General features: G+C 42.5%; 1 pseudogene; it reads left to right on the top strand.

The window, feature by feature from the left end:
• Positions 1-10,235: 10,235 nt before the first annotated feature.
• LOC138637914 (serine/threonine-protein kinase SBK1-like) lies at positions 10,236-22,254 on the top strand (annotated as a pseudogene).
• Positions 22,255-23,283: the final 1,029 nt, after the last annotated feature.

The raw sequence follows: 23,283 nt of genomic DNA, 5'->3' as shown, positions 1-23,283 counted from the left end.
AAACTGGATGCATCATTTGTCAAGTTCCTTTTTCTACAATTTCCAACTCTGTTAACGCATCTGTGCAGATTTCCAGATGGCACAAACCTTAGGTTTGGAGAGAAGAACATTTTCATATCACCTCGTCATCAATTTTAGAGCCGACAAAGGATTGTGAAATTTTACATTGACCTCAAATTTGAAAATTTAATGTCTGGTTTTAAGTGCATTTAAGTGAAGAGCAGATTTACCTCCTCACTATATTTTGTAAATCCCCACGGATGTGAGACGTGGGGGGCAGGTTTGGGAACCTTCGGACTGCACAGGAAGACTTCCCCCTGCCCAGTCCAGCTTGCTTGGTACATGTCAGTAATAACCATGTACCAGTAAATTGGAAGGGGCAGAGGAAGCCATCATCCTTCAACGTCAGTTCTAGTGGATTTGATCATTTTACGTGGGCAGAACTAAGGACTAGATCCCACGTCAGCCCAGTGCCATGAAATCACAATAAATTGCTTCTTATATACAGTAACCTTTTTGTCTTATTTATTGGCAGAAGTTAAAAGGTTAACTCATACATTTATTTATATTCAAATACATACACAACACGAAAAGACGACCTGTCAATATATCCATCCATCTCAGACGTGTCATCAGATAATGACTGCACTCAAATAAGGAGGTAAAATGCAGGAGAGGTTTAATCACAAGTGACGTAATGTTTCAGCTTTCACATATTTCTCATCTTGGGCATGTGGGAGACTACGTTGCACACGGGTGACTAGACCACCGCTATAGACAATGAAACAGGACACAAAACTAGTACCCAACTGATCAGTTGGATAAAACCCAAAAACATGTGAAATATTGAGGTACAGGGTCTATTAATGTGCTGGATAGAACCAATAATCCAGTGGACGTACCCAACACTTGGATAGGATCATGGATGGATCCCTACACCTCAATATTTTCCCATTTTAGCGAATAGCAGATTAAATGAGTAAAGGATCCCCAACCTTTTTACCTTGGGTCTACTGTGCATCTTATGACCATCCCTCAGGGCTGAATACAAGTCTTTGGGGGAAATCCGTGAAATACTGCTGTTCTCAGATCCCCCATGTAAAGTATCATGTGTGTCTCCACAGTAACACTGCAGGTTCCTCTTTGTAAGAAATAATTGGGGCATTAAGCATTTATAAAGTGATAAAGCCCCGATAAAGTAGTAATACGAGTGTCCCTTTATGATCTAATATCCCTCTCCCACCCCGAGTGCCCCCATAACAGAGAAACATTAGTTTATAAGTATTTTTTCAAGTCCATGAAAAGCTCCTTTTCCTTGTTGGACAACATTTTCATTGGTGCTATATTGAGAAGGAAATAAGCTTTTGTTTTTCAGGATTAGTTAATTTTGGAAGCTTAAATCAAGACCATATTCTCGCTTTGCTCATTCCAGATACGGGTTTTTACGTTTGGCTGTCACACACTAATAGACGCCTCCTATTGCAATAACTAGTTTCTGCACCACCATGTTTTGAGAGCTATAATTTTTTTTATATTTCGGCCGACAGTCATGTTATGGCTCGTTTTCTTGCAGGACGAGCTGACGATTTTATTGGCACCATTTTCAGGCACATGACACTTGATCACTTTCTATTCTGATTTTTCAGAATCAACAATTCCTGAATTGCTGGTTTGATAATTTTTTTATACTGTTCTGCATGTGGTAAAATTGGTAAGACTGCTTTATTCTTTGGGTCAGTACAATTACAGCGATACCTCATTTATATTTTTTTATGTTTTGGCGCTTTTACACAAGTGCATTTGAACAGCAAGGTGGATTTCTGTTGAGGTGAACTAGAGAAAAAACAAAAATCTATAAATCTTCAGCATAGCGAGTGTGAACGAGCTGAGTGTGACCAGAGCGTAAGTGTGAACGGCGGTAAGTGTGACTTGTGATTCAGTGACTTTGGATTCAGGAAGTTTCCAAGGGAGAAATTGCTGTGTCTTTTATTAATACTTTGTATTTTTTTTATTTAACTTTTCTGTCTGGTGCAATCCCCATTAGGAAATGTGCTCCACTATTGCTAATGCCATCCAGTGCACATCTTGCCACATGTATGCAGTCCTTGAGCAGCCGATCGAGGGTGCATACTGCTGTGAGATGTGAGCACGTTGTGCATTTGGAAACCCAGATTCTGAATCTAAATGTGCAGCTGGCAACACAGATCCATAGACAATATGGAGAGGAGTCTTCTGCTCACGGAGAAGACGCTCAATGGGATAGATGAGGCGGGGGATGGTAGGATGGAGCTGCAGGACGATGAAGTAGCAAGCTGGGTGACAGTTAGGAAGCGGGGTAGAGGGAAGAGTGCCAGGGAGGCTAGTCCTGATCTGGAACACCCCAATAAGTTTGCTAAGTTGGCAGATGAGGGGGGTGCCAGTACAGGGGTAGCACTGCTGCAGCCAGGCATGTCCTCTGAAAGCCGGAGGAGGGACTGCTCCAGTAAGGAGGGAAATAGGAGAGCAGGGCAGGCTAGACAGGTGCTGGTAGTGGGCGACTCTATTAAATTATTAGGGGAACGGATAGGGCAATCTGTCACAAAGACAGGGATCGTCGAACGGTGTGCTGCCTACCTGGCGCTCGAGTCAGACATCGCTGATCGGGTGGACAGATTACTGGGAGGGGCTGGTGAGGACCCAGCGGTCACGGTGCACATTGGCACAAATGATAAAGTTAGAGGTAGGTGGAAGGTACTTAAAGATGATTTCAGGGAATTAGGCTGCAAGCTGAAAGAAAGGACCTCCAACGTGGTATTTTCCAAAATACTGCCTGTACCACGCCAGAGAGGCAACGGGAGATTAGGGAGGTTAATAAGTGGCTCAAGAATTGGTGTAGGAAGGAGGGGTTTGGGTTCCTGCAGAACTGGGCCAACTTCTCAGTTGGCTACAGGCTCTACGCTAGGGATGGGCTGCACCTCAATGGGGAGTGTGCAGCTGTGCTGGGGGAGAAAATGGCTAGAAGGTTGGAGGAGTGTTTAAACTAGGGATTGGGGGGGAGGGTATTCAATTCATAGGAGGGGAAGATGGTGCAGACAGAGACCTGGGCACAAATAAGGAAGTTGGGGTGGTGGTGGCATGGGGGGTGGGGTTAGAACAGTTAATTTAAGAAAGAATAGAGGCACAGAGAGGAACATCAAGTGCATTTATACTAATGCCAGAAGCCTCGCCAACAAAATGGACGAATCAGAATTAATGTTGTTGGAGCATAATTATGACATGGTGGGGATATCTGAAACATGGCTGGATGAGAGCCATGACTGGGCTGTTAACTTGCAGGGTTATAGCCTGTTCAGAAATGACCGTACATATAAGCGAGGGGGAGAGGTGTGTCTATATGTAAAATCGTCCTTAAAACCCATCCTGCGTGATAATATAGGTGAATTTAATGAAAATGTAGAATCCTTGTGGGTGGAGATAAGGGGAGGGGGAAAAAATAATAAATTACTGATAGGGGTTTGTTATAAATCTCCAAAAATAATGGAAGCAATGGAGAATATCCTCATAAAGCAAATAGATGAAGCTGCGACTCAAGGAGAAGTCATTATTATGGGGGACTTCAACTACCCTGAAATAGATTGGGGAACAGAAACCTGCAGTTCCAGCAAAGGTAATCGGTTTTTGACAACTATGAGAGACAATTACCTTTCACAACTGGTTCAGGACCCAACAAGAAGGGGGGCACTGCTAGACCTAATATTAACCAACAGGCCAGACCGCATTTTCATGTATCCTTTAATAAGATGTGTAATAGAGGGGTTACAAGGACACTAATTTTCAGGAGGGCAAATTTCCAACGGATGAGAGATGATCTTAGTGCAATTAACTGGGACGATATCCTGACAAAAATACACAAAGACAATGGGAGACATTTATTAGCATCCTGGATAGGACCTGTGCACAGTATATACCGTATGGGAATAAACATACTAGAAATAGGAGGAAACGAATATGGCTAAATAGAGCTGTAAGGGGCGCAATAAGTGACAAAGAAAGCATTTAGAGAATTAGAGGCAGTAGGTAGTGAGGAGGCATTAAATAAATACAATAAATTAAATAAATTCTGTAAAAAGCAGATCAAGGCAGCAAAGATTGAGAGACTCATTGCCAGAGAGTAAAAATAATCCCAAAATATTCTTTTACTACGTAAATGGTTAGAGAAATACCGTTATCGGTAAGAACTATATTTTTCTGAGCCCATGACGGCACCCGTACATTCCGTGGTGCCGTCATGGGCGACAGAGAAACTAAAAAAATTATAGTGTTGGCCCCCTTAAAAATAATCTGGGTGAAATGGAGGATGAGGATGAGGAAAAAGCCAATATGCTAAATGACTTTTTTTCATCAGTATTTACAAAAGAAAATCCCATGGCAGACAAAATGATCAGTGATCACAAAAATTCCCAATTAAATGTCACCTGCTTAACCCAGAAGGAAGTGCGGCGGCGTCTAAAAATCACTAAAATTGACAAATCTCCGGGCCCGGATGGGATACACCCCGAGTACTGCAGGAATTAAGTACAGTCATTGATAGACCATTATTTTTAATTTTTAAAGACTCCATAATAACAGGGTCTGTACCACAGGACTGGCGTGTAGCAAATGTGGTGCCAATATTCAAAAAGGGGACAAAAACTGAACTCGGAAATTATAGGCCAGTAAGCTTAACCTCTACTGTGGGTAAAATCCTGGAAGGCATTCTAAGGGATGATATACTGGAGTATCTGAAGAGGAATAACCTCATGACCCAGTATCAGCACGGGTTTACTAGGGACCGTTCATGTCAGACTAATTTGATCAGTTTCTATAAGGAGGTAAGTTCCGGACTGGACCAAGGGAACCCAGTGGATGTAGTGTATATGGACTTTTCAAAAGCTTTTGATACGGTGCCACACAAAAGGTTGATACACATATTTTCCCCTATCCCCATTATTCTCATTTTATGTAAGCGTTTCCTATCCCTGAGCCAGCTCTCAAACCAAAGGGTGGTTATTAATGGAGCACACTCGGACTGGGTCACGGTTAGCAGTGGGGTACCACAGGGATCAGTATTGGGCCCTCTTTTTAACATATTTATTAATGACCTTGTAGGGGGCATTCAAAGTAGAATTTCAATATTTGCAGATGAAACTAAACTCTGCAGGGTAATTAATACAGAGGAGGACAATTTTATATTATATGATGATTTATGTAAACTAGAAGCTTGGGCTGATAAATGGCAAATGAGCTTTAATGGGGATAAATGTAAGGTCATTCACTTGGGTAGAAGTAATAAGATGTATAATTATGTGCTTAATTCTAAAACTCTGGGCAAAACCGTCAATGAAAAAGACCTGGGTATATGGGTGGATGACAAACTCCCATTTAGTGGCCAGTGTCAGGCAGCTGCTACAAAGACAAATAAAATAATGGGATGCATTAAAAGAGGCATAGATGCTCATGAGGAGAACATAATTTTACCTCTATACAAGTCACTTGTTCGACCACACTTAGAATACTGTGCACAGTTCTGGTCTCCGGTGTATAAGAAAGACAGAGCTGAACTGAAGCGGGTGCAGAGAAGAGCGACCAAGGTTATTAGAGGACTGGGGGGTCTGCAATACCAAGATAGGTTATTACACTTGGGGCTATTTAGTTTGGTTAAACGAAGGCTAAGGGGTGATCTTATGTTAATGTATAAATATATGAGGGAACAGTACAAAGACCTTTCTGATGATCTTTTTAATCAGACCTGAAACAGGGACAATGGGGCATCCTCTGCGTTTGGAGGAAAAAAGGTTTAAGCATAATAACAGACGCGGATTCTTTACTGTAAGAGCAGTGAGACTATGGAACTCTCTGCCGTATGATGTTGTAATGAGTAATTCATTACTTAAATTTAAGAGGGGACTGGATACATTACTGGAAAAGTATAATGTTACAGGGAATATATACTAGATTCCTTGATAGGGAATTGATCCAGGGAACTAGTCTGATTGCCGTATGTGGAGTCGGGAAATAATTTTTTTTCCCCAAAGTGGAGCTTACTATTTGTCACATGGGTTTTTTGCCTTCCTCTGGATAACATGTTAGGGCATGTTAGGTTAGGCTATGGGTTGAACTAGATGGACTTGTAGTCTTCCTTCAACCTTAATAACTATGTTACTACATATTGGAATAGGATTTTGGAGATGAGAACACCCATTTAAGGCTTATCTACTGTACCATCAATATTGTTTTAACAGTGTAGCCAGCCCCATGAGCAAGGCAAATATTGCAGACCCTAAACCAGTTATTTTGCCCCCAAATGGCACAAAAGAAGTTAATACTTTCTAAGAGGACGACACCCCCTGAAAAATTATAATTCTTACTGCACCCATAATGTGAGCAGTGCAATGTTGTGACATCATTGATCCACCTGCGCTGGGACACGGACATCTTGTAGGCAGCTTATGTTTAAGAAGAGATGTAGTGAAACCCTTTTCATGAGGAAGGTATTATCCACCCCTTCATCCCCAGCATGGAGCCTGGAGCTCATCAGCAGAAAACATCTCCTTAGTATCAGAACAGGAATACAATAGAGCGTCCATGAGGTCATTTCAGCCCATTACCTCGGTGTTGTGGACATTTGGATAACAATTTGTTGTGGTCAGTCTTTTCTTACATCTTTTACACCTGTGCGCATGCCATTATGGAAAGTGAGGATGGGTAGACCGTATAGGCCTAGGGCAAATTCCAGGGGTCTACAGATGGTGGAGTCCAAGGCTCTTTTAAGGACCCATTGTAGAGAAGGAGTCAGCTCAGCATGCAGAAAACAAGCCCTAAGTCAGCAAGCATCAATGAAAAATGTGTGAAAATGTAAAATCTGGGGCTATAACTAAATCTGTGGTAAGAGTTTAATTTTTCTTCTTCACTGCCCAATGGTATAAAATTCTGTTACACACCCGTGGTGTCAATATGATCACTGCACCCCTAGATGAATTCATTTAGAGGTGTAGCTCATAAAATATGGTCACTCTGCTGTTCCTGCACCTCATGGGCATCTAATGGGCTCTCCCAGTGGAGCAAGGGACCTGCAAACCATAATAGTAAAATCTGGCGCTCCTTGCCCTCAGCTTTGCACTGTGCCTGAAAAATATTTCCCCAATTACATGTGGGGTATTGACATAGTCATGACTTTTTTTTTTTTTACAACAAACTGAGGTCCATTTTTTTCCTATTTGCCTTTAGAAGAACATTTTATTGGTAAAAATGTAATTTATAGCCCCAAGTTATTATTTTTTCTTTCACCAGTCAATGTTATAAAATTCTGAGACATGTGATGTTAATATTATCACTTCACCCCTAGATGAATTCATTGGGGAGTGTAGTTTGTAAAATGAGTTCACATATAAGGGGTTTGTTTTTCTGGCACCTCAGGGGCTCTGCCAATGTGACATGGCATCCACAAACCATTCCAGCAAAACGGCGCCTCTTCCCTCCTGAGCTTTGCTCTGTGCCTCAAATGTAGTATTCCCCACTTATGGGGGATCTGTGTACTCCGGAGAAATTGCACAACAAATTTTACTGCGCTATTTCTCCCGTTAACCTTGAGAAAATGCTAAATTTGGAGCTAAAAAAGATTTGGGAATAATGAGTGTTTTATTTTCATGGCTTTATGTTGTAAAGTTCTGTTTAGCACCTGTGGGTACAAGGTGCTCAATACACATTAGATGAGTTCCCCAAGGGAAAATGAGGTAAATTGTGGGGGGTTCCAATGTGTAGTCACATGACGTCCACTAACGATTACAGGATATTTTACATTCATAAAGTAAAATGGCGCTCCTTCCCTTTTGAGCTCTGCCAAACAGTCGTTTTCCTCCACATATGAGGTATCAGTGTACACGGAATAAAAAGGACCCCAAAATTTGTTGTGCAATTTATCCTGATTACCCTTATCAAAATAAAGAGTTTTCATCTGAAGTTTATTTCCAAGTATATTACCTCTAAATATTTGCAATCTATGGTGGCATAATTGGATCGATCAACATATTTGTTGGGAAATAAACAAAAAGGCAATGGCTGGCCACACACATTAGCCGACTCTCTGCCAGTAGCCATCTCATCTGACAGAGCACACTGGCCAAGCAAGTCCTCCTGTGTATATGAGAAAGCCCTGGGTTCAGGGGAACAAATGATCAGCACCCTCACACAGGCAGCTAAACTTGGCGACATGGTCTTGTTCAGTCATAAATCCAGAATGTGTGATATGTAATATGCAATTAAATTTATTATTCTGTAAAGTTGTATAGCAACTGCTCTAGACAAAGTCGCCATCATTAATTCTCACTTTAACATCTTTGGCTGTGATCGGGGGAATGGGTTGTTGTGCAATATTTTATAAGCAGTAAAAATAGACAAAATAGGAAAACATTTGCTCTTTAAAAAACGTTTGTAAAATGAGAGCAAGGATTTTGCATCAAGTGCCCCTCATTATTACTTTATAACTTCTTGTGTCCAAGTGCCTCTAAATATTACTTTACTTTTTATGGGTCATTAATACTAAGGATGCCAACAATAATGTGTCCCATTGAATTCTGGTGGGAAAAAAAAAGCCATGGCGTCATCAATATATTTTCAATGGTGCCATTTTGGGGTAATCAAAACTTTTTGATCATGGTTTGTAAATACAGGATGCAGATTTTTGGAATGAATAGGCGACATGAAAAATCTTCATGCTGTAGATAACAATGTTCTTTTATCTATAGAGTATTGGAGGATTTAGGCCATTTTCACACATTTACTTCAGTAACTTGACATAAGAAAGCAACCTGTTAGATTATGTCAACAATTGGCAGATACTGGATAAACCAAGCATGGCCTCCACCCAGATGTCTTTTGTACCTGGGCTGATCTTTCCACTCACAATAGACTTGTGTTTAAAGGTACCTTCACACAACGATATTGTTAACGATATCGTTGCTTTGTGACGTAGCAACGATATCGTTAATAAAATCGTTGTGTGACACCGATCCAGCGATGTCTTCACTGGTAACCAGGGTAAACATCGGGTAACTAAGCGCAGGGCCACGCTTAGTAACCCGATGTTTACCCTGGTTACCATCCTTAAAGTAATAAAAAACAAACACTACATACTTACCTACAGCCGTCTGTCCTCCAGCGCTGTGCTCTGCACTCCTCCTGCACTGGCTGTGAGCGTCGGTCAGCCGGAAAGCAGAGCGGTGACGTCACCGCTCTGCTTTCCGGCCGCTGTGCTCACAGACAGTACAGGAAGAGAGCAGAGCACAGCGCTGGAGGACAGACGGCTGTAGGTAAGTATGTAGTGTTTGTTTTTTTTACTTTTAGGATGGTAACCAGGGTAAACATCAGGTTACTAAGCGCGGCCCTGCGCTTAGTTACCCGATGTTTACCCTGGTTACCGGCATCGTTGGTCGCTGGAGAGCGGTCTGTGTGACAGCTCTCCAGCGACCAAACAGCGACGCTGCAGCGATCCGGATCGTTGTCGGTATCGCTGCAGCGTCGCTTAATGTGAAGGGGCCTTAAGGAGAGATCTTCATTTCCATATGACTAGACGGTCACTTACCCCATTGTCTATGGAAGGAGGAGGAACCTCAATCTCATGGCCATGGTGTCCATATAAAGGTACCGTCACACTGAACGATATCATTAACGATATCGTTGCCTTTTGTGACGTAGCAACAAAATCGTTCTGTGTGACAGCGACCAACGATCAGGCCCCTGCTGGGAGATCGTTGGTCGCTGAGGAAAGTCCAGAACTTTATTTCGTCGCTGGACCCCCGCTGACATCGCTGAATCGGCGTGTGTGATGCCGATTCATCGATGTCGTCACTGGTAACCAGGGTAAACATCGGGTTACTAAGCGCGGCCCTGCGCTTAGTAGCCCGATGTTTACCCTGGTTACTGGGGACCTCGGCATCGTTGGTCGCTGGAGAGCTGTCTGTGTGACAGCTCTCCAGTGACCAAACAGCGACGCTGCAGCGATCGACATCATTGTCGGTATCGCTGCAGCGTCGCTTAGTGTGACGGTACCTTTAGACTGAAGGGTCATTGCAGTCATTTGTGATGTGGATCTTTACTACAAGGTCTTTGCACTCAACTCAGAGGCGACTTCACCAATTGTGAGATTGCAGCTCATACTACGTCGGATCAAAGTCTACTTGAGGAAAACCAACTGAATTTTCATTTTGTCATAATCTATGATGGTCACCCACACCAAAGAGGAGGACTACCAGTATTTGAAGACACTGGGCAGCAGAACCTATGGCAAAGTGGTCATGGCTACCGAGAAGAAGACAGGCAACATGAAAACCATAAGTCTTCCCTGAGCCATGTAGTCTAAAGGTCGGTTATCAGTTGCAATTAGCTCTTAGATGTGTCAGATGTCACCAATTCATGTCCTCACCACCAGATCATTTAAAAAGGTTTGCCTATGTAAAAAACAAAAACATGATAAAGTGTTAAAAACTAAAGGTACCGTCACACTGAACGATATCGCTAGCGATCCGTGATGTTGCAGCGTCCTGGATAGCGATATCGTTCAGTTTGACAGGCAGAAGCGATCAGGATCCTGCTGTGACATCGTTGGTCGCTGCAGAAAGTCCAGAACTTTATTTCGTCGCTGGACTCCCTGCAGACATCGCTGAATCGGCGTGTGTGACGCCGATTCAGCGATGTCTTCACTGGTAACCAGGGTAAACATCGGGTTACTAAGAGCAGCCCTGCGCTTAGTAACCCGATGTTTACCCTGGTTGCCAGGGAACCGGCGTCGCTGGAGAGCTGTCTGTGACAGCTCTCCAGCGACCAAACAGCGACGCTGCAGCGATCGACATCGCTTAGTGTGACGGTACCTTAATTCTATGCAGTAGCACCCTAACTCCTGTGACTCTTCCAACCCCTTAAGAATGGCGGCTTTAGGACAAAGCTATTTTTTTTCTTCGTTCATGGTAATTTCAGGAGTCATTGTTAAATTTTGGCAATATAGCTGTATGAAAGCTGGGTTATTTCTGGATGAGTTGTATCGGTCTTGGCTGCATTTCGGGATTCATATAACTACCAAAGTTTGTTTTGCGAAAAGTAAATTAATTAATAAACATAGCGGGTGCACAAGCCTCTACAGCAAAGCATCCAATACTTAAAAAACTGTCTAGACTGACATTTTCTGCTGTTTTTTGGTTAACTTGTTTCTAATGTATGTTTCATCTTCAACTTTATTTTTGCGAGTAGCAAGACAAACTACCGTATTTCCCGGCATTGGGTTTATGAGAAATTGCTCCTGTCAAACCAATCTAATCAGTTTTTATGAAGAGGTAAGCTATAGGCTGGACCACGGTGAGTCATTGGACGTGGTATATCTCGATTTTTCCAAAGCGTTTGATACCGTGCCGCACAAGAGGTTGGTACACAAAATGAGAATGCTTGGTCTGGGGGAAAATGTGTGTAAATGGGTTAGTAACTGGCTTAGTGATAGAAAGCAGAGGGTGGTTATAAATGGTATAGTCTCTAACTGGGTCGCTGTGACCAGTGGGGTACCGCAGGGGTCGGTATTGGGACCTATTCTCTTCAACATATTCATTAATGATCTTGTAGAAGGTTTACACAGTAAAATATCGATATTTGCAGATGATACAAAACTATGTAAAGCAGTTAATACAAGAGAAGATGGTATTCTGCTACAGATGGATCTGGATAAGTTGGAAACTTGGGCTGAAAGGTGGCAGATGAGGTTTAACAATGATAAATGTAAGGTTATACACATGGGAAGAAGGAATCAATGTCACCATTACACACTGAACGGGAAACCACTGGGTAAATCTGACAGGGAGAAGGACTTGGGGATCCTAGTTAATGATAAACTTACCTGGAGCAGCCAGTGCCAGGCAGCAGCTGCCAAGGCAAACAGGATCATGGGGTGCATTAAAAGAGTTCTGGATACACATGATGAGAGCATTATACTGCCTCTGTACAAATCCCTAGTTAGACCGCACATGGAGTACTGTGTCCAGTTTTGGGCACCGGTGCTCAGGAAGGATATAATGGAACTAGAGAGAGTACAAAGGAGGGCAACAAAATTAATAAAGGGGATGGGAGAACTACAATACCCAGATAGATTAGAGAAATTAGGATTATTTAGTCTAGAAAAAAGACGACTGAGGGGCGATCTAATAACCATGTATAAGTATATAAGGGGACAATACAAATATCTCGCTGAGGATCTGTTTATACCAAGGAAGGTGACGGGCACAAGGAGGCATTCTTTGCGTCTGGAGGAGAGAAGGTTTTTCCACCAACATAGAAGAGGATTCTTCACTGTTAGGGCAGTGAGAATCTGGAATTGCTTGCCTGAGGAGGTGGTGATGGCGAACTCAGTCGAGGGGTTCAAGAGAGGCCTGGATGTCTTCCTGGAGCAGAGCAATATTGTATCATACAATTATTAGGTTCTGTAGAAGGACGTAGATCTGGGGATTTATTATGATGGAATATAGGCTGAACTGGATGGACAAATGTCTTTTTTCGGCCTTTCTAACTATGTTATGTTACTATAAGACGACTTTTTGACCCCTAAAAATTGTCCCAAAAGTCGGGGGTCGTCTTATACGCCGGGTACAGCGTGTGCAGGGAGCGATCCTGCATTTCAGCATGTGGTTCCCAGGGTCTGGAGGAGAGGAGACTCTTCTTCAGGCCCTGGGATCCATATTCATGTTAAAAATAAAGAATATAAACAAAAAACATGGATATACTCACCCTCGGACGGGCCCTGGATCACAGCGCTGCTAGCGTCTCCCTCTGTTCCTTAGAATGCGGTGAGTGAAGGACCTTCAGTGAAGTCGCGGTCACATGAGCGGTCAGGTGATTTGACCGCTGTGATCCAGGGCCCGTCCGAGGGTGAGTATATCCATGTTTTTTATTTTTATTCTTTATTTTTATCATGAATATGGATCCCAGGGCCTGAAGGGTAGTCTCCTCTCCTCCAGACCCTGGGAACCACACGCCGTATAAGATGACTGGGCGTATAAGATGACCCCCGTCTTATACGGCGGGCATATCCCAAATTCCATATTTTATATGGAAAAGTTGGGGGTCGTCTTATACGCCAGAAAATACGGTATATATAGGACAATTCTGAATCCACCTGTAGCATCTTTCCTTGGGTGGATTGTGGGGGAATCAATTTACAGGACAAAAGCTTAGCTTCTACTTTTGCCATCCAAAATCTAATTATTTTGTTTTCCTTCATCGCATACAGTGCATGGGTTTAGGCGTTTTATAGTATGGATCATGTAACCAGTAGGGTTGAGCGACCTTCACTTTTATAGGATCGGGTCGGGTTTCACGAAACCCGACTTTTGGAAAAGTCGGGTCGAGTGAAATCGGCCGATCCTATAAAAAAGTCGGGGTCGGCCGAAACTCGAAACCCAATGCAGTGCACTGGGTTTCCATGGTTCCCAGGGTCTGAAGGAGCGGAAACTCTCCTTCAGGCCCTGGGATCCATATTTAAGTGTAAAATATAGAATTAAAATAAAAAATATCCTTATACTTACCCTCTGACGCGCCCTGGTACTAACCGGGAACCTTCCTTCCTTAGAATCAGCCTTCCAGGACCTTCGGTGACGTCGCGGGTGACGTCGCGGCTTGTGATTGGCCGCGCGGCCGCCCATGTGACTGCTCGCGCGGCCAATCACAAGCCGCGACGTCACCGAAGGTCCTGGAAGGGCTGATTCTTAGGAAGGAAGGCTGTCGGAAGTTAGCAGGGCGCTTCCGAGGGTGAGTATATTCCTATTAGGTATATACTCACCCTCGGAAGCGCCCTGCTTCCTTCCGACAGCCTTCCTTCCTAAGAATCAGCCCTTCCAGGACCTTCGGTGACGTCGCGGGTGACGTCGCGGCTTGTGATTGGCCGCGCGAGCGGTCACATGGGCAGCCGCGCGGCCAATCACAAGCCGCGACGTCACCCGCGACGTCACGGCAAGGTCCTAGAAGCGCGAATTCGAAGGAGGAAGGCTGCCGGTTAGTACCAGGGCGCGTCAGAGGGTAAGTATTGCAATATTTTTTATTTTAATTCTATATTTTACACTTTAAGATATCGGGAATTGGTATCGGAATTCAGATTAAACATATCGGGAATCGGGATCGGAATTCCGATTCCAGATTCAAAAGATCGCCGACTTCATGGCCGACCCCCCACTGGGGTCGGGTCGGGTTTCATGAAACCCGACCTTGCCAAAAGTCGGCGACTTTTGAACAATTTCGACCCGTTTCGCTCAACCCTAGTAACCAGTGATACAAAAGATCCATTTTTTAACATTTTATAAATTCCATAAATTCTCACATTTTACTACTTTAGCACAACGAAAAAGAAAGCCACTTTTCACGTTCACACCGCAGCCTTTAGTTTCAGAGACCTGCAGCATCTATTTTTCCATGATATGTAGCTGGTTGAGGGCTTGAGTGCAGAGTTGATGCTTTTAGTGATGCCATTTTGGTGTGGATACGATCTTTTGATCATCTGTAAAAGCATATTAATGCAATGTTGTGGTGACAAAAAAAAAAAAAAAAAAACTAACTTTTCTTTTGCCACGCCGTTTATTGATTGTATTAATTTTTTAATATATAGGTCGGGTGATTCTGAATGCAACATTACCTATTGTGTATTTTTTTAATGGTTTTATTTTGAATGGGGCGAGTAGGGGATGATTTTAATTTTTATTATTAACAAGTTTCTCAATTTGCACTTGCTTTAACCTCTTAATAACCCCTGGAGTCATTTTCATTTTTGCGTGTTTTTTAACCCCTTCATGACCCAGCCTATTTTGACCTTAATGACCTGGCCGTTTTTTGCAATTCTGACCAGTGTCCCTTTATGAGGTAATAACTCAGGAACGCTTCAACGGATCCTAGCGGTTCTGAGATTGTTTTTTCGTGACATATTGGGCTTCATGTTAGTGGTAAATTTAGGTCAATAAATTCTGCGTTTATTTGTGATAAAAACGGAAATTTGGCGAAAATTTCGCAATTTTCACATTTTGAATTTTTATTCTGTTAAACCAGAGAGTTATGTGACACAAAATAGTTAATAAATAACATTTCCCACACGTCTACTTAACATCCTTGCAAAAAAAAAAATTTTGTTTCCAAAATTGTGCGGAAGTTATAAGGGTTAAAATTTGACCAGCGATTTCTCATTTTTACAACTAAATTTACAAAATCATTTTTTTTAGGGAGCACCTCACATTTGAAGTCAGTTTGAGGGGTCTATATGGCTCAAAATACCCAAAAGTGACACCATTCTAAAAACTGCACCCCTCAAGGTGCACAAAACATTCAAGAAGTTTATTAACCCTTCAGGTGCTTCACAGCAGCAGAAGCAACATGGAAGGAAAAAATGAACATTTAACTTTTTAGTCACAAAAATGATCTTTTAGCAACAATTTATTTTCCCAATGGTAAAAGGAGAAACTGAACCACGGAAGTTGTTGTCCAATTTGTCCTGAGTATGCTGATCCCTCAATTGGGGGTAAATCACTGTTTGGGCGCACGGCAGGGCTTGGAAGGGAAGGAGCGCCATTTGACTTTTTGAATGAAAAATTGGCTGCACTCTTTAGCGGACACCATGTCGCGTTTGGAGAGCCCCCGTGTGCCTAAAAATTGGAGCTCCCCCACAAGTGACCCCTGTTGTGAATTCTGTGGCTGAGTTCACTTCTGTGGTCATAAGTGGTATTGCAGTCTCTGGGCTTCTTCCCTCAGGTGTTTTGGTGAGCTCGTTGGCTGCCTTGCTATTTAGCTCCACCTGAGTCTGTCTTCCTTGCTCCTTGTCAATGTTCCAGTGTTGGATCTGAGCTACTGCATCTTTCCTTGGGCCTGCTGCTCTGCTAGATAAGTGCTTCTAGTTTGTTTTCTGTTTTTTCTGTCCAGCTTGCTATTAACTTTTGCTGGAAGCTCTGAGAAGCAAAGGGGTGCACCGCCGTGCTGTTAGTTCGGCACGGTGGGTCTTTTTGCCCCTTTGCGTGGTTTTCGTTTTAGGGTTTTTTGTAGACTGCATAGTTCTCTTTGCTATCCTCGCTCTGTCTAGAATATCGGGCCTCACTTTGCTGAATCTATTTCATTCCTACGTTTGTCTTTTCATCTTGCTAACAGTCATTATATGTGGGGGGCTGCCTATTCCTTTGGGGTATTTCTCTGAGGTAAGTCAGGCTTGTATTTCTATCTTCAGGCTAGTCAGCTCCTCAGGCAGTGCCGAGTTGCATAGGTAGTTGTTAGGCGCAATCCACTGCTGCTTTATAGTTGTGTGAGGATAGATCAGGTACTGCAGTCTACAGAGATTCCACGTCTCAGAGCTCGTCCTATTGTTTTTGGTTATTGCCAGATCTCTGTATGTGCGCTGATTACTGCACGCTGTGTTGCCTGATTGCCAGCCACAACAGACCCCATTTTGGAAACAAGACCCCCAAGGAACATATCTAGATGCATACTGAGCACTTTAAACCCCCAGGTGCTTCACAGAAGTTTATAACGCAGAGCCGTGAAAATAAAAAAATCATTTTTCTTACTTGCCAAAACATCCTTTTTGAAGAATTTTTTTTTTCTCAAGGGTAACAGGAGAAATTGGACCCCAATAATTGTTGCACAGTTTGTCCTGAGTATGCTGGTACCCATATGTGGGGGTAAACCACTGTTTGGGCACACGTCGGGGCTCGGAAGAGAGGGAGCACCATTTGACTTTTTGAATACAAGATTGGCTGGAATCAATGGTGGCGCCATGTTGCGTTTGGAGACCCCTGATGTGCCTAAACAGTGGAAACCCCTCAATTCTACCTCCAACACTAACCCCAACACACCCCTAACCCTAATCCCAACTGTAGCCATAACCCTAATCACAAACCTAGCCCCAACACACCCCTAACCACAACCCTAATTCCAACCCTAACCCTAAGGCTATGTGCCCACGTTGCGGATTCGTGTGAGATTTTTCAGCATCATTTTTTAAAAATCTGCGGGTAAAAGGCACTGCGTTTTACCTGCGGATTTACCGCGGATTTCCAGTGTTTTTTGTGCGGATTTCACCTGTGGATTCCTATTGAGGAACAGGTGTAAAACGCTGCGGAATCCGCACAAAGAATTGACATGCTGCGGAAAATACAACGCAGCATTTCCGCATGGTAATTTCCGCACCATGGGCACAGCGGATTTGGTTTTCCATATGTTTACATGGTACTGTAAACCTGGGCTAAAGTACAACTCCTCCTGTCCCTGCAGGCCGGGTGAAATTACAGTTAACCCTTTCACCCGGCCTGCAGGAGCCCAATCCTGCCATGACACATATGCTGCGTCATAGGTCGGATTGGCACGGGTTTTCATGACGCATACAGTGCGTCAAAGGTCAGGAAGGGGTTAATGCTCCGCTTCTTTCTAGAGCCATAACTTTTTGATTTTTTGGTCAATATGGCCGTGAGAAGGCTTGTTTGTGTGACGAGTTGCACTTTTTCCAGTACACAATATGTTAAAAAAAAATTTTCCTGTTTTGAATGACACCGTTGGTTTTAAGTGCGGTGAAATTGGTAATTTTAAAAAAAAAAAAAATAGCATTTTTTTATGTTCGCGAAAAGCCCAAACTGACCTGTCGTTATGATTCTCCAGATCATTAAGAGTTCATAAACAAAATAACTAGACATGTTTGGTGTCAACGAACTAGTGATGACCTGGAGAATCAATGGCAGGTTTGTTTAGCATTTAGTGAACATGGTAAAAAAAAAAACACTAAAACCAGAACTGTGGGATTGCAATTCTATTGTACTTGAATTTTTTTTTCTTTTAGTACACAATATGTTAAAACCAATGGTGTTGTTCAAAAGTACAACTTGTCCAGCTAAAAACAAGCCCTCACATGGCTGTGTTGACCAAAAAATAAAAGTAATGGCTCTTGGAACAAGGGGAGTAAAAAAACGAAAATGCAAAAAATTTAGAGGTTAAAGCAATTGAAAGTAAAAAAAAAAAAAAAAAAAAAAAAATGTTTAAATCACCTGCCACATGCAAATCAATACAATGAAATAATGTACATTTGTCATTGCCACATTCAGAATTTCATGGTCTATCAATATATACGCCATTTACCGATTGGATTAATTTCTAGAGTTAGTATTTTGGTCACCACAACATTGCATTAATATGCAATAACGGGTCATCAAATGATCGAATCTGCACCAAAATGGTATCATTAAAAGCATCAGCTTGGCACGCAAAATATTAGTCCTCACCCAGCCCAGAATCCCTTATAATAGAGACACTACGGGTATCGGAAAATAGCAAAATGTTTATATTTTTTTAAAATTTGGAGGTTTTTTTCCTCCACTTTGATACCAAACATGTCTATTTGCTTAAAAAAACAGCACAATGTAGGTTTTTGTTAATACCCGTAGGGTCTCCATTTTTCGGGCCGGGTGAGGGCTTATTTTTTGAGCGCCAAAACAGCTGACATGGTGCAAGTTAAGTTTTGGGCCCAGTGCGAGACACGAGACAGGGAGAGACACGACGTGTGCAGTACATGTACAGTCAACGTCATGAAGGGGTTAAAAGTGGTTGTCCGGTCTAGAATGGCAAGTCTACAGTCTCAGACTGACTGGAAGGTTTCATATGTCACAGTCTCGGACTAGGGTGCTAAGGGCCCACCAGTAATATTGACTTTGAGGGGACCCACTTTTCACCTGTATACAAATATTACTGTCCACAAATTTACCTCTAAATAATAAACAGGGCAGTGTGGTTAATGAATTATGAGATGCTGTTTTTTTTCTATCCAGAGTGAATCAAGTGAATTATGGCACATACTGCCCATACAGTGGGATTGGGGGTCCCAGATCTGCATAAGGGCCCACCGGTGGGATTCCCCTGCTATCCTATGGGCCAGTCCGAGCCAGCTTCCAGTACACACGCACACACTATAGGCTGCGAGGATTTGCCAGTTTCTCCAGTCAAATATACAGATTCCTGGCCAGAACCAGTCTAGTAGATGGGGTGTCGCACAAGGCCATGTCCACTACATTGATTCTGCCATGGAGTATGATTACCACATACTTGGCAGCCATTCCTGGTGGGGACAGTCAATTTCTTGCAGCGCACAGTCTACAGTCACACGGCAACTGTAGACTTATTATTGACTACATAATCCCTCTTAGAAAAATATTGTTGCTCTGGCTCTCAGAACCAGATCCAAGTAGTCCATAGAGCGGTAAGAGGACTTCATTTAATTTTTGCATTACTTGTGGCAGCATTTGTGGTGTGGAATAAAATGGTTACACTTTTCTAGATTGCATATTTGATCATCTATAATAGCAACCCATCAGTAAGTGATCATACTGCAGGGGTAACAATGAGCCAAAAGGGAAAGAAATAAGTTGCAATCTTTCACATCCGATCCATCCATCATGGAGAAATAAATTATTTGATCTCTTGAGGGGTTAAAGACTAAACTTTGTGGAAAATGAATATTACTCTAAAGCAATTGCTTTGATATATTAATTAATTTTGCTCTTTTAATTAAGGAAACAATGTGGCCCTTAAGCTGATGAAGAAGGCACAGACAAAGTATGAATATTTCCTCCATGAGCTGTGTGTCCATCCAGCTATCAAGTCACGAAGGAATCATCTCCACCCACCCCATCTACGTGGACTCGGATAACTTCTACGTCCTGACCCAGGATTTGGCCCCTGCAGGAACACTTCACTCACTGATAGAACCCGGTGTAAGTATTTCAGAATCACTAAATGTTTAATATTAATGAGCGAATCTACTCTCTACTCGAGATTTCTCCAGCATGCTCGGGGGTCCTCAGTGTTTAGTGCTCGGAGATTTAGTTTTTCTTGCAGCAGCTGAATGATTTACATCTCAGCCTGCTTAATTACATGTGGGGATTCTGTAGCAACCAGGCAACCCCCACATTTACAACTCTTAGCCAGCATAAGTACATCATTCAGTTGCGGCAAGAAAAACTAAATCCGAGCACTAAAAAATACTCGGAGGACCCCCGAGCATGCTCGAGAAGTCTTGAGCAATGAGTATATTCACTCATCACTATTTAATATTTAACCATCGTATTTAGACTATAAAAACGCACATAGGTTTTAGAGGAGGAAATTAGTACAGAATTTACCATATTTTGCTTCAATGTTTTCTCATATCCCCTACCCTCGTATATTCATCTCCTTAATCCATTGTCCCCTCATCCCAATCCTGGTATGAATGCCCCCCCATCAGAAAAACATTTAAAAAAAAAAATACTTATTGTCCCTGCGCTTCATAGCAGAGTCCTGTTTGATACCAGAAGCTAATTTATGCTTTTAAGCAGCTCAAGGCAGTGATGTCATGTGCTGCCTAGAAGAAGAGGACAGCTGCCAGAATATTCACTACTCCCCACAACAGGACTATAGGCGTGTAGAGCAGTGAATATTAATCTTTAATAGCAGGCACAGTCACCTCAGCTGCCAGGTGATCACATGTGCCCCCTACCAAAGGGAATATTCACTGGTCTACAGTCCCATGGGCAAGAAGAGCAGTGAACATAAATTCTCTATCACAGCGGGCACACATGGTCCTCCAGCAGCTGCAGGAAGCCAGTGGATGTGGATAGTAAAGAATTTAATATTTACTGCTCTCCACTCCCATCTGTGTGGAAAGCAGTAAATATTAATTTCTCTCTAGCAGCGGGTACAGGAGTTGGTGCAGCAGCCAGCTCCTGCCTCCTGTGACCCACCGATCCCTCATTCAGACTAAGACATCACTCCCCATTTTCAACATATTTTGGGGAAAAAAAAGGTGCCTCTTATAGCCTGAAAAAATACAGTAGATACAACACTGGATATTTAATGACCACATTTAAAATTTTTGAAAACTGATGTACACTAGTAAAGTGTTTACCAACCTGTGGCTCACTGGTCTGTAAAAACTCCTTACTTGCCCCCTTTTGGCACATTAGGTTTAGTGGTTTTATGTAGACTAGAAAGTCAGATTAGAAATTGGTGTCCTAGATTTAAGTACTCATTAAGGTTTTTCTTGATATCACCTGTTTGTTGAGCTCTCCATGCTTGTGTTGCGACAATGACAGCCCTGACATGCAGATGCGGCACTGCCGGCGTGCTCCATGTATCCAGGTTCCCTCTGCAGCTTATTGGATAAGCGCTATAGCTTGCTGAATAAGCAGGGAAAATAAATTTGCTTCACTCTAAAGATCTGTCCAATAGAGTTGGTGATCATTAGTAGTCACAAGATGGAAAAGGTGAGGGACCAGTGGTGCCAGAAACTATTACAGGGCCAACAATTAAATACAATAAAGGAAGTCAAGAAGTTTCTGGTACATCGAACAGGTAAAAATCAAAAGGTTTATTTGAACATTGCTAAAATAAAACTAACATAACCTGATGTCAAAGGGTGAACTGCCGTGCCAGAGATGCATCAGGTTGTTTTTATTTTAGCCATAGTTAAGTAGGTTGAATAAAGACCTAGGTCCATCAACTGCCACCTTTCTCCACCAATTGTACATTTCATCATGCCATGTTCAAATAAACTTTGATTTGACCTGGTCTGTGTGCCAGAAACATTTCCTTCCTCCATTTGCTGTGTGCTCCAGCAGGATCGGCACCCACCAGCTCTATACAAGTTATCAAAGGCTCGTGTTGAGACTACCTGTTCCTCTTCACTGCCCCTATAAGCATTTTACTACACCCAGTGAACATTTATGGTGGTGAAATTAAAAGAAAACATGGGAGATAAAATAAGTGGTAATTTTAAAGATCAGACATATTTTAAGTGAACAGATATTGAATGGTTTCCTTTACTTTTCCAGGTTGGAATTCCAGAAGCGATGGTGAAGCGTTATGCGCTACAGTTGACCAAAGCATTGGAATACATGCACGATCAAGCACTGGTGCATAGAGACATTAAACCAGACAATGTGCTACTCATGGACAAAGACTGCTTCCATGTCAAGCTAAGTGATTTTGGGTTAACACGAGCCATCGGTACCCTCGTACCATCAATGTCACCCTTGATTCCCTTCATGTCCCCAGAGCTTTGTCAGTTGCAATGCCATGAAGCTCTAGTCCTAAGCCCCACCATTGACACCTGGGCTTTTGGCGTACTGCTTTTCGTCTTTTACTGGATGTTATCCATGGGAAAGAGCAAGAGAAGATGATCCTCTCTTCCAAGACTTTATCCACTGGCAACGGTTTTAAAGCTACATTTCACCCCCAGGATGCTGGACCAAATTTTATGCCAGTGCTCAATTATTTCACGTCCTGTTCACTGAAGACCCCACCACCAGGAGTCCAGTAAACGTAGTCCTCAACTACCTTCATTTTCCATGGGGAGAAGACTACATGCCTGAACATTCTCAAGAGATTGTTGTGGACAATGATGAAATGGATAATTTTGAGACTGAATTAATAGTCATTGAAGGAGAAGATCACTACATTGTGGTGGGGAACCGAGGGGACATCGAGTGCATCATCATAGGTGATGCATCAGTGGAAGCAATTTCTACGTCCAGTGAGACACTACTGATTTGGTCAGAAAACACCAACCTCGACTTGGAATCTGAAGTGGAGACAGTTTAGCTCTTGCAAGGTAATAATGTGGCAAATAGTGATGAGCGAGCGTGCTCAGATAACGTTAACAGAATGCAGTTGTGTGCTGACAAAGTATCCTCGGTATCCTCTAATACTAACCTGCTTGTGTTGTGGCTGTCAAATAGCAACAGACCTACAAGCACGGTGACTCGGATACAGTATTATAGAACACCAAGTGTAGAGCTCACAATCTTTTATGTTGCTTACTATCAATTTGTGTTGTCTTCTGAATTGAAAGATTACAGCTTGTCCAAAGTGCAAATATCAGGTGTTTTTTTTTTTTTTTTTTTACCAAGGGTATATATGCACTGCCTGGTTTTAAAAGCCCATGGAGGAGATGTGAGCAGGTTTTAGTATCTTACAGCTCAGCACAGAAACTGAATTGTAGGGAAAAGTCTTTAGATGAACATGAACCTGAACCAAGTAATGTGAGTGGTCTCTACCCTTTATTAAATTAGCAGTTTTATAAGGAGAAATGTTTGTAACTATGATAGTCTGCAGATCTCAAACTGATCACAATGGGCGTTCAGTCAGTTTTCTGGACACAATTGTCATTAAAGACTCTGATGGTCACCTCATCACAGATCTCCACATAAAGCCCATGGATAGGAACAGCATTCTACATTATCAGAGCTT

This window comes from Ranitomeya imitator, chromosome 5, assembly GCF_032444005.1.
Source record: "Ranitomeya imitator isolate aRanImi1 chromosome 5, aRanImi1.pri, whole genome shotgun sequence".
In the NCBI taxonomy this organism is placed as follows: Eukaryota; Metazoa; Chordata; class Amphibia; order Anura; family Dendrobatidae; genus Ranitomeya; species Ranitomeya imitator.
The sequence above is the reverse complement of the archived record's forward strand: the minus strand, read 5'-3'. Positions and strand labels throughout refer to the sequence as shown.